The following is a 12,932-nucleotide window of genomic DNA, read 5'->3' on the forward strand; positions in this document are numbered from 1 at the left end:
GGGCACTTAGAATCAAGTCGAGCACGGTGGCATGGGTTGTGCGAAAAATACAGAGGCAATTCGAGTCGGGGTAGCCAACTCAATTTGAGTTCAAAACTTTGGGCGTTAACCAAAAGAATAAGTTGACCGATTTTGGATCACGTACATGAGTCGTTTGCCCTCACGAAAATTACAAAACCCGGGGACCCGCCTGGAATTTGTAGTCGAAAGATTTTTCTGCCCTCACGAAAATTTACAAACCCCACCCTCTTGAAATTTAGACTTGGAAGATTTTTTCGCCCTCGCAGAATTTACAAACCTCACCCGCTCGGAATTTGGCACTTGGAAATTACGAAACCCTGCCCGCCCAGAATTTGGACTTGGAAGATTTTTCCACCCTCACAGAAATTGCAAACCCGACCAGCTCAGAATTTGGGACTCGGGAGATTTTTTTCCCCCTCGTGGAAATTTTACAAAACCCCTCTCGCCCGAAATTTGGCACTTGGGAGATTTTTCTGCCCTGGCAAAAATTTCTACAAAACCCCTCCCTCCCGCCAGGAATTTGGCACTCAGGAGATTTTTTCACCCTGGCGGAAATTGCAAACCCCACCCGCCAGGAATTTGGCACCTGGGAGATTTTTATGCCCTCGCGGGAATTTTCACAAAACCCCACCCGCCCGAAATGTGGCACGTGGGAGATTTTTTCGCCCTCGCAGAAATTTTCACAAAACCCCACCCGCCCGGAATGTGGCACATGGGAGATTTTTCCGCCCCAGCAGAAATTGCAAAACCCCACCCACCGAGAATTCGGCACTTGGGAGATTTCTTCACCCTCGCAGAAATTTTCACAAAACCCCACCCACTCGAAATTTGGTACCTGGGAGAGTTTTCCTGCCCTCACAAAAAATTGCAAACCCCACCCGCCCAAAATTTGGCACTTGGAAGATCTTCCCACACTCGCACAAATTGCAAACCCCACCCGCCGAGAATTTGGCACCTGAGAGATTGTTACAAGCTCACAAGAAAAAACCTTGCAAACCCCACCCCCACCCAAAATTTGGCACTTGGGAAATTTTCTCGCCCTCGCGCAAATTACAAACCCCACCCGCCTCAGAGTCAAAAAAGGTTTTATGAATCGACCAACACCCTTTGTGGGATCTGGGTTAGCGCACAATTTGGCACCGTAACTCGGCTTTCGGTTCATCCCGCATCACTAGTTCTGCTTACCAAAAATGGCCCACTTGGAGCTTGCGATTCCATGGCGCGGCTCAACAGAGCAGTCGCACTGACTTACCTATTTAAAGTTTGAGAATAGGTCGAGGGCGTTACGCCCCCGATGCCTCTAATCATTTTCTTTACCCGATAAAACTCGCACGTGAGCTCCAGCTATCTTGAGGGAAACTTCAGAGGAAACTAGCTACTAGAGGGTTTGATTAGTCTTTTTCCCCTATACCCAAGTCAGATGAATGATTTGCACGTCAGTATCACTGCGGGCCTCCACCAGAGTTTCCTCTGGCTTTGCCCTGCTCAGGCATAGTTCACAATCTTTCGGGTCCCAACAGGTGTGCTCGCACTCGAACCCTTCACAGAAGATCAGGGTCAAACGGCGGTGCACCCCCCGAGAGGGGATCTCGCCAGTCAGCTTCCTTGCACCTCATAGGTTTTCCCAACCCGCCAACTCGCACACATGTTAGACTCCTTGGTCCGTGTTTCAAGACAGGTCAGATGGAAAGCTCGCTGGCCAGCGCCATGAGCGCACAGTTGCTTGAGAGCCCGCCGTAAAGGCATGTGCTTCACTCCTCGACTGTTGCAATGGAAGTATTTGTGTGACCAAGAAGGTCACACTTGTTTCACCGCGATAGCCCGCGCTGGCACATCCCCCGAACTGAGCGGCGGACCGGCTCACACCGTTCCGCATTTGACCAAGGCACATCGCCGGCCTCCATCCGCTTCCCTCCTAGAAATTTCAAGCACTCTTTAACTCTCTTTTTAAAGTCCTTTTCATCTTTCCCTCGCGGTACTTGTTTGCTATCGGTCTCTCGCCTGTATTTAGCCTTGGATGAAATTTACCACCCGATTAGGGCTACATTCCCAAACAACCTGACTCGCCGACAGCGCCTCGTGGTGCGACAGGGTCTGAGCCCAACGGGGCTCTCACCCTCTCTGGTGCCCCCTTCCAAGGGACTTGGGCCTAGTCTGTCACTGAGGAAGCTTCTATAGACTACAATTTGACAGGCGTGGCAGTTGATTTTCATGCTGGGCACTTCCTGGTTCACCCGCCGTTACTAGGGGAATCCTGGTAAGTTTATTTTCCTCCGCTTATTGATATGCTTAAACTTAGTGGGTACTCACACCTGACTTGGGGATGCGGTAGAGATGCAGCAATGCTCGCACTGCGGTGGGCCTCTAAGCCCAAAATAAAGTTCCTCATGAGGAATCGTTCAATCGGCGCAAACCAACACCGGCCTTTGCGAGCCACCGCTCATCGCGATGGATCGACGGACCTCGTGCTCATTTTAGCCAATCGCACGCCACTTGCAGACGCGGATGGCCATCTCTGCTCCTTATTGGGGAGGGCAAAATTTTGTAGTGTGATGCCCAAGTAGACATGCCCTTGGCCAAGGCCTCGAGCGCAACTTGCGTTCAAAGACTTGATGATTCACGGGATTCTGCAATTCACACTAATTATTGCATTTTGCTACATTCTTCATCATGGCGAGAGCTGAGATATCCGTTGCCGAGAGTCATGATTTTGTTTTGCTTTTGTCTTTTGATGACCCAAGCGTGCAAGGCGCTGGCTCATGCTTTGTTCTTTGGATTTCTAAGGTGCATGATGCACCCGTGTGTTGGGTGGTTGACACATCCCGAACCCCGAGCACCCAATGGGTGCGACGAGGAACGCTATGGTGTGTCCCCGCCCCATCACCTCGCAAAGGTGGGAGGCGACAAATGGGAGAGCTGTGTCAAAGGATGGGGCCCCTGCCCTATAAATCATGCGAGTGCACCCATCCTAAACACAAAATGCTCCAAGCGACGAGTCAACACACCTGGGCAAGGCAACGGGGGGTTGCGGCAGTCTCGACTTACCGCCGTTGAAATGACAGATCCTTGGCACAGCACCACGCACGTGATCAAACCATGAAATCTCAGCAGTGGGGGATGAGGCCTGGACCCCCTCTAAACTACAACCGAGCAGAGACCTCTCGCTCTGACATGGATGTCATTCGAAGGCACCGATCCTAATCCAGATGGCATCCGAGTCTCTTCTTCACCCTGCGGGGAATCCACGCTTTCGATCACAGGAATTTGATGTGACCCTCGACCTCGACGGCACTGGACCCATAGCTTGGCCGTCTAACACATCGCTGCAGGGCCAAGTGTCCGCATGTCGCCAAGATTTTGGGGGTGGGGAGGAGGCCAGCTCCATCCCCTACACGATTCAGGGTCTCGAACTGACAATGATCCTACCGCAGGTTCACCTACGGAAACCTTGTTACGACTTCTTCTTCCTCTAAATGATAAGTTTCAGTGAACTTCTCACAATGTCGCTGACAGGAACCACCGTCATCACTATGATCCGAACACTTCACTGGATCATTCAATCGGTAGGAGCGACAGGCGGTGTGTACAAAGGGCAGGGACATAGTCAACGCGAGCTGATGACTTTCGCTTACTAGGAATTCCTCATTGAAGATCAATAATTGCAATGGTCTATCCCCATCACGATGCAATTTGGCAAGATTTCCCAAACCTTTCAGGCCAGGGAGAGAAAGTCGTTGGTTGCATCAGTGTAGTGCGCGTGCGGCCCAGAACATCTAAGGGCATCACAGACCTGTTATTGCCTCAAACTTCCATGGCCTAGGAGGCCATAGTCCCTCTAAGAAGCTGGCCACGAAGGGGAACCTCCGCGTAGCTAGTTAGCAGGCTGAGGTCTCGTTCGTTAACAGAATTAACCAGAAAAATCACTCCACCAACTAAGAACGGCCATGCACCACCACCCATAGAATCAAGAAAGAGCTCTCAATCTGTCAATCCTTACTATGTCTGGACCTGGTAAGTTTCCCCGTGTTGAGTCAAATTAAGCCGCAGGCTCCACTCCTGGTGGTGCCCTTCCATCAATTCCTTTAAGTTTCAGCCTTGCGACCATACTCCCCCTGGAACCCAAACACTCTGATTTCTTAGAAGGTGCTGGCGGAGTCCTTAGAGCAACATCCGCCGATCCCTGGTCAGCATCATTTATGGTTGAGACTAGGACGGTATTTGATCGTCTTTGAGCCCCCAACTTTCATTCTTGATTAATGAAAACATCCTTGGCAAATACTTTCGTAGTGGATTGTCTCCCATAAATCCAAGAATTTCACCTCTGACAATGAAATACGAATGCCCCTGACAGTCCCTATTAATCATTACTCCGGTCTTGAAGGCCAACGGAATAGGACCAGACTCCTATCGCGTTATTCCATGCTAATGTATTCAGAGCATAGGCTTGCTTTGAGCACTCTAATTTCCCATGACAAAGAGCTGGTTGTCGAAGTGCCAATGGAGACCGTCGTGCTGAAGGGTGAAGGGCAGTGCGAGTCAAAAACATGGTTGGTTATGCGATTGGCGGGGGCATCACTGTGCACGCGACCACCTCAATTATAAGGCCACTCAAGGGCATCGTGTATAACACCCCCTCCGCACATTTATAGGTGATTAGAGCCTGCCCGCATACACGAACATGTCTAACCTCTGGAAAATTTCTCCTTTCCTAGTATAGCCTCGCTAACCATTCCCCGTGACACGTGATCTGCCAGTGCAGGTATAGAAAAGTTCCTACGGGTGAACACTCACACTAGCATTGTTGGACAAGCTTCAATCTCATGCACATGCACATACCAAAGAACTGCACCGTGAGGGAACCCACCCGTGAGCACCCACATCTTGGCAAAAAGCATTCATGTGATTTCTTCCCCTAGAGAGACACGTTGGGCCTGCACTTGTCGGAGCATTGCAAAGACGAGTGCTCTGGTTCGCAGGAGCTTGAGAAGAACACTCAGAGACATCCATTTCCTAGGCATATGCCACCTACACGCTTTTTGGTGCCCCCCGTACAAACGGCCATACTTCGACAAGCCCTCCCAGAATTTTTTATCTGAAGAGAGATGAAACGCCTTGGGCTTTTTGTCCACACAATGCAAACACTGAATGCTCTCTTTAAGGGGGAGCTGAAGAAGAGTATCTCCTGCAAAACCCATGAGCTGTAGCCATTCTGATTGCACAGGGCAGGACAGGGCATGGAGAGTTTTCGCATCCAAACAAAAATTATCGGTAATACTCTACGCTTCTACTGGCCCGGACCACAAAGGCTATCATGATAGTGCCATGCACTTCTATAGGATGAGACAGTGAAGAGGCGAGCACACACCGAGAATGCACTAGCGAATAAATTATGTGGCAACCAAACCTTTCGCCGGCTCCACTCTCAATCCCAAGGCTCTACCAATCGAAAAAAACTTAGGGTGGAGAGTGGACCCTTGATGAAATTAGGGACGTCGAGCAATGCACCCGTGCAACCATCTCTTTCCTTCTTGCAGTCCGGGCAGGATAAAAATGCAATGATAGAACGTGCCAATGAGACGGAGCCCTTGGCTAAAAGATACAACTCCATGCACACTCAGCAACAAGCGCATCTTAGAATCGAACACCAAATGTGCAATGTGTTGCAAGCTGTGCAGACACCTACATATAGGGTATATCCAACAAAACAAAGAGACAACTACTTCCCACCAGCTCCGCCATTGCGATTACCGAATGGGATATACTCACCGCCACAGATTAATGACCATCATTACCATCTCGGAATAGATACAAGCGCATCGAGCTTCATCCGATCAACTGGATGAATTTCACCTTGAAAGGGCCCAATCCAAAAGTTCTGGAGGTCACCTCCTGGAACTCTCAAGAACAAGGCCCATCTTACATGCAAACTCTGCTACTGCGCAAACATAGGTTGCAATTAAAGAGAAATTGCAAGGCCATCATAATGGCCCGAGGCCAATGCTCTGACTAAGTCAATTTTCTCTTGTAATCACCATGTCGTTGTTCATAGAGAGATCTCCCCATTCACTTGTGACGCGATGCACAATCCAAGTGCTAGATGCGAGCTCGCCCTTGAAAAAAAGACCACTCTCCAAGAAATCCCCCGATGACACATTGGAACGACAACTGCTATCGAACAATTCCCAATGTTGTGCCGATCAAGTTGGCACAGAGGTGACCTTAGGGAGCTCCTGCATAGCAATCAGGATGTGCTTTCATACCCATCTCTCACAAAAACCAATGTTAGCTATGAACAAATTTAGAATCCAAGCCTCGTATCCATCGATATCGTCGGCATTGGGTCTATATATTCAAAGGCCACGGAGAGGTTTCGAAAAGAGAAGCTCCCCTTCTCGCTCGCACAAACATTCCAAATGCTAGACACAAGCTCCCGCCCTTAGAATCACTCTCCAGATCACCGCAATGACACATTGGAATGACAACCACTGTTGAACAACTCCCGAATTTGTGCCGATGGAGTGAGAAAGAAGAGCAACTTTGGGGAGCTGCGCATAGCACACGGGCTGTGCTGCTTCATTCTGCTCTTATCTACAGATCCGATGTCATTGATTTTGTTTGGAATCTGAGGCTGCATTCATCCTTGCTCACACAAGAAATGGCTCTTCTCATCGAATGGCCACGAGGAGCTTCCGATTACAAAGGCTCCCTTGTCACTCGTGATGCGTAGCCCAATTGCTAGATGATGGCTCACCCTTCAGATCGCTGCCCAGGCAACCACCACAATGGCACCATTGGGAACGACAACCGCTGCCGAACCATTCCAAAAATTTTGTGCCAAAGAAGTTGTTGCAAAGAGAACCACTCTGGGGAGAGAGCACTGGCATAGCAAAATCAGGATGGCTTCACGGCCCTTCCAATAGAAACAATGTTGGTGCCAATATTCCAAATCCGAATAACGTGTCTTTCTCGAACACCAGCACTGATTCTATTGGGGAGGGTCACTGAGAGCTTTTGTTATCAAAGCCTCCCATTGCAGTCGCAATAGGCATGCAAAAAATATTTGCTAGAGCGCCAAGCACCCCACCTCATGGCTAGAGACAAGGGCTCGCCATTAAGATCAACTTCGAAATCGCAGAACAGAAGCGTTGTAGAATGGCAACCGCTGCCAAGTCTCTTCTGTAATTGTGTCGATCGAGTGATCGAAGAAGGTGCTCTAAGAGAGGGTCCAAGCATAGGCATTCGTTGGGAGATTTGTGCCAATAGAAAAAATTCATGCAATACCCGAGCAAAACCGGATGGAGGTGCTAGACGAGGGCTCCTGTTTTAGATCAAGGTTTAAAATCACCAAGTAGACACGGTGAGGGCTGGCAACCACTGCCAAACCTTTTTCCAAAATTGCGCTGGCTAAGTGACAAGAAAACATGATCTAAAGGAGAGTCAAGGAATAGCACCTCAAGGGTGGGCTTCATGCCCCTCCAATTGATTCAACGTCGGCGTCCACCGTTTCAAAATCTAACATTTCCATCCACCTTGACACCTGCGTTGAATCAATGAGAGGGGCATGAGAGAGTCTCGCAGCAACCACCTCTCCTATATAAGCTATTAGTGCTAGGCTCACTCTGCATTAGAAATTAGCGAACACACTGACATCCACCTTAATAATCCAAATCATTGAAAATTCTGACCAAACAGCCATCCACGACCCAATTTTTTATGAGGTCATCTAAGGAGCAAAATATTGTCATCGGTTAGGAGATGTGAAATCATGGAGCCAATGGACTAATATGGTCATCGAGCTCATCCGATCAATTGGATGAATTTCACCTTGAAGGGGCCCAATCCAAAAGTTCTGGAGGTCATCTCCTAGAACTCTCAAGAACAAGGCCCATCTTACTTGCAAACTCTGCTACTGCACAGACATAGGTTGCAATTAAAGAGAAATTGCAAGGCCATCACAGTGGCCCGAGGCCAATGCTCCGACTAAGTCAATTTTCTCTTGCAATCACCATGCCGCCGTTCATAGAGAGATCTCCCCATTCACTTGTGACATGATGCACAATCCAAGTGCTAGACGCGAGCTCGCCCTTGAAAGGCCACTTTCCAAGACATCTCCCGATGACACATTGGAATGACAACCACTGTTGAACCATTCCCAATATTGTGCCGATCGAGTTGGCACAGACGCGACCTTAGGGAGCTCCCACGTAGCAATCGGGATGTGCTTTCGTACCCATCTCTCACAAAAACCAATATGTTAGCTGTGAACAAATTTAGATTCCAAGGGTCATATCCATCAATATCGTCGGCACTGGGTCTATATATTCAAAGGCCAAGGAGAGGTTCCGATAAGAGAAGCTCCCCTGCTCGCCCACACAAACATCCCAAATGCTAGACACAAGCTCTTGCCCTTAGCATCGCTCTCCAGATCGCCACAATGACACATTGGAATGACAACCGCTGTCGAACAACTCCCGAATTTGTGCCGATGGAGTGAGAAAGAAGAGAAACTTTGGGGAATCGCGCATAGCACACAGGCTGTGCTGCTTCATTCTGCTCTTATATACAGATCTGATGTCATAGATTTTGTTTGGAATCCGAGGCTACATTCATCCTTGCTCACACAAACAATGTCTCTTCTCATCAAATGGCCACAGGGAGCTTCCGATTACAAAGTCTCCCTTGTCACTCGTGATGCGCAACCCAATTGCTAGACAATGGCTCGCCCTTCAGATCGCTGCCCAGGAAACCACCACAATGGCACCATTGGGAATGACAACCGCTGCCAAACCATTCTGAAAATTTTGTGCCAAAGAAGTTGTTGCAAATAGAACCACTCTGGGGAGAGAGCACTCGCATAGCAAAATCGGGATGGCTTCACGGCCCTTCCAATAGAAACGATGCTGGTGCCAATATTCCAAATCTGAATAACGTGTCTTTCTCGAACACCAGCACCGATTCTTGGGGAGGGTCACCGAGAAATTTTGTTATCAAAGCCTCCCACTATAGCTGCGATAGGCACACAAAAAATATTTGCTAGAGCACCAAGCACCCCACCTCATGGCTAGAGAAAAGGGCTCGCCATTAAGATCAACTTCGAAATCACAGAACAGACGCCCTGTAGAATGGAAACCACTACCAAGTCTCTTCCGTAATTGCGTCGGTCGAGTGATCAAAGAAGGTGATCTAAGAGAGGGTCCAAGCGTAGGAATTCATTGGGGGATTTGTGCTGATAGCAAAAATTCATGCAATACCCGAGCAACACCGGACAGAGGTGCTAGACGAGGGCTCCCGTTTTAGATCAAGTTCTAAAATCACCAAGTAGATGCGGTGAGGGCTGGCAACCGCTGCCAAACCTTTTTCTGAAATTGCGCTAGCTGAGTGACAAGAAAACATGATCTAAAGGAGAGTCGAGGAATAGCACCTTGAGGGTGGGCTTCATGCCCCTCCAATTGATTCAACGTCAGCATCCACCGTTTCAAAATCTGACATTTCCATCCGCCTTGACACCAGCGTTGAATTAATGAGAGGGGAATGGGAGAGGCTTGTGGCAACAACCTCTCCTATATAATCTATTAGTGCGAGGCTCGCTCTGCATTAGAAATTAGCGAACACACCGACATCTGGCTTAATAATCCAAATCATTGAAAATTCTGACCAAACAACCATCCACAACCCAATTTTTTATGAGGTCGTCTAAGGAGCAAAAGATTGTCATCGGTTAGGAGATGTGAATTCGTGGAGCCAAGGGACTAAAATGGTCATCGAGCTCATTCGATCAACTGGATGAATTTCACCTTGAAGGGGCCCAATCCAAAAGTTCCAGAGGTCATCTCCTAGAACTCTCAAGAACAAGGCCCATCTTACTTGCAAACTCTGCTACTACGCAAACATAGGTTGCAATTAAAGAGAAATTGTAAGGCCATCACAGTGGCCCGAGGCCAATGCTCCGACTAAGTCAATTTTCTCTTGCAATCACCATGCCACCATTCATAGAGAGATCTCCCCATTCACTTGTGACATGATGCACAATCCAAGTGCTAGACGCGAGCTCACCCTTGAAAGGCCACTTTCCAAGACATCCCCTGATGACACATTGGAACGACAACCACTGTCAAACCATTTCCAATGTTGTGCCGATCGAGTTGGCACAGAGGCGACCTTAGGGAACTCTCACGTAGCAATTAGGATGTGCTTTCATACCCATCTTTCACAAAAACCAATATGTTAGCTATGAACAAATTTAGAATCCAAGGCTCGTATCCATCGATATCGTCAGCACTGGGCCTATATATTCAAAGGCCATGGAGAGGTTCCGATAAGAGAAGCTCCCTTGCTCGCTCACACAAACATCCCAAATGCTAGACACAAGCTCTCGCCCTTAGCATCGCTCTCCAGATCGCCGCAATGACACATTGGAATGACAACCGCTGTCGAACAACCCTCAAATTTGTGCCAATGGAGTGAGAAAGACGAGAAACTTTGGGGAGCCATGCATAGAAAATGGGCTGCTGCTTCATTCCGCTCTTATATATAGATCCGATGTCATTGATTTCATTTGGAATCCAAGGTTGCATTCGTCCTTGCTCACACAAGCAATGGCTCTTCTCATCGAATGGTCATGGGGAGCTTCCAATTACAAAGGCTCCCTTGTCACTCGAGATGTGCAGCCCAACTGCTAGACGACGGCTCGCCCTTCAAATCGTGGCCTAGGCAACCACCACAACAACGCCATTGGAATGACAACCATTGCCGAACCATTCCAAAAATTTTTTTGCCAAAGAATTTGTTGCAAAGAGAACGACTCTGGGGAGAGGGCCCTCGCATAGCAAAATTGGGATGGCTTCACGACCCTCCCAATAGAAACGATGCTGGTGCCAATATTCCAAATCTGAATAACATGTCTTTCTCGAACACCAGCATCGATTCTATTGGGTCGATATCGTCGGCACTAGGTCTATATTCAAAGGCCACGGAGAGGTTTCGATAAGAGAAGCTCCACTGCTCGCTTGCACAAACATGCCCAAATCCTAGACGCAAGCTCCCACCCTTAGCATCGCTCTCCAGATCACCACAATAACACATTGGAACGACAACTGCTGTCGAACAACTCCCAAATTTGTTCCGATGGAGTGAGAGAAACAAGAGCCAGATTGGGTCGACAAAAATGGCTAAGCCAGATCAAGTCGGCCAGCATGGCTCGGCCACCATTTTTTGCCGAGAGCTTTCGATATTAAAGCTCCCATGTAGCTGCAATAAGTACACCATGAAAAATTGCTAGAGCGCTGAGCACCCATAGCAAATTGCCATTATACCAAGCAACGCCAGAGTGCTAGACAAGGGCTCACGTTTAGATTAAGTTTTAAAATCACCAAAAAGACACGCCATCGATTGGAAACTGCTGCCTCACCTTTTCCAAAATTGAGTCATCAGAAAACATGATCTAAAGGAGAGCCGAGGAAAAGCACTGAGATCGCTTCATGCTCCTTTCATTGATTCAACATCAGCATACACCGTTTGAAAACCCAACAATCTGATCCGCCTAGACACCAATGTTGAATCAATGAATGGGGCATGGGAGAGGCTCGCGGCAACAACCTCTCCTATATAAGCTATTAGTGCGAGGCTAGCTCTGCATTAGAAATCTACGATAGCACAGACAACTCCCTTAAAAATCCAATTCAATGAAAAATGTGACCAAACAGCCATCCACGACACCATTTTTGGAGCTCGCCCAAAATGGCTCAGCTAGCATGGCTCACCCAGATCGGCTCGGCCAACATGGTGACTTGGTGACTTGGTGAGAGTACCTGGAACTGTCAAGAAAAAAGGCCAATCTTACATGCAAACTCTGCTGCTGCACAAACATAGGTTGCAATTATAGAGAAATTGCAAGGCCGTCACAATGGCACGAGGCCAATGCTCTGACTACTAAGTCAATTTTCTCTTGCAATCGCCATGCCGCCATTCATAGAGAGATCTCCCCATTCACTTGTGATGACGCACAATCCAACTGCTAGATGCGAGCTTTCCCTTGAAAGGCTGCATTCTAAGACATCCCAATGACACATTGGAATGACAACCACTGTCAAACCATTCCCAATGTTTTGCCGATCGAGTTGGCACAGAGGCGATCTTAGGGAGCTCCCGCGTAGAAATCAGGAAGTGCTTTCATACCCTACTCTCACAAAAACCAATGCTAGCTGAAAAAATTTAGAATCCAAGGCTCGTATCCATCGATATCGTCGGCATTGGGTCTATACTCAAAGGCCATGGAGAGGTTCCGATAAGAGAAGCTCCACTGCTCGCTTGCACAAACATCCCCAAATGCTAGACGTAAGCTCCCGTCCTTAGCATCGCTCTCCAGATCACCACAATGACACATTGGAATGACAACCACTGTCGAACAACTCCCAAATTTGTGCCAATGGAGCGAGAAAGAAGAGCTAGATCGGGTCGACAAAAGCGGCTAAGCCAGATCAGGTCGGCCAGCATGGCTCGGCCACCATTTTTCGTCGAGAGCTTTCGATATTAAAGCTCCCATGTAGCTGCGATAAGTACACCATGAAAAATTGCTAGAGCGCCGAGCACCCATAGCAAATTGCCATTATACCAAGCGACGCCGAAGTGCTAGACAAGTGTTCACATTTAGATCAAGTTTTAAAATCACCAAAAAGACACGCCATGGATCGGCAACCGCTGCCTCACCTTTCCCAAAAATGAGTCATCAAAAAACATGATCTAAAGGAGAGCCGAGGAAAAGCACCGAGATCGCTTCATGCCCCTTTCATTGATTCAACATCAGCATACACCATTTGAAAACCCAACAATTCGATCCGCCTAGACACCAATGTTGAATCAATGAAAGGGGCATGGGAGAGGCTCACGACAACAACCTCTCCTATATAAGCTAT

The 12,932-nt window shown here is 48.2% G+C and overlaps 1 non-coding gene and 1 pseudogene across 1 annotated transcript; both read right to left on the reverse strand.

The window, feature by feature from the left end:
• Positions 1-2,571: 2,571 nt before the first annotated feature.
• On the reverse strand, positions 2,572-2,725 carry LOC149573638 (5.8S ribosomal RNA). Its single transcript, XR_016361221.1, has one exon. It is a non-coding gene; the product is annotated as a 5.8S ribosomal RNA (ribosomal RNA).
• A 710-nt stretch (positions 2,726-3,435) lies between these two features.
• Positions 3,436-4,783, reverse strand: LOC149573639 (18S ribosomal RNA; annotated as a pseudogene).
• Positions 4,784-12,932: the final 8,149 nt, after the last annotated feature.

The sequence above is a fragment of the Cupressus sempervirens genome, chromosome 2 (genome assembly GCF_028749045.1).
Source record: "Cupressus sempervirens isolate cs-2001-9-10 chromosome 2, ASM2874904v1, whole genome shotgun sequence".
Lineage (NCBI taxonomy): Eukaryota > Viridiplantae > Streptophyta > Pinopsida > Cupressales > Cupressaceae > Cupressus > Cupressus sempervirens.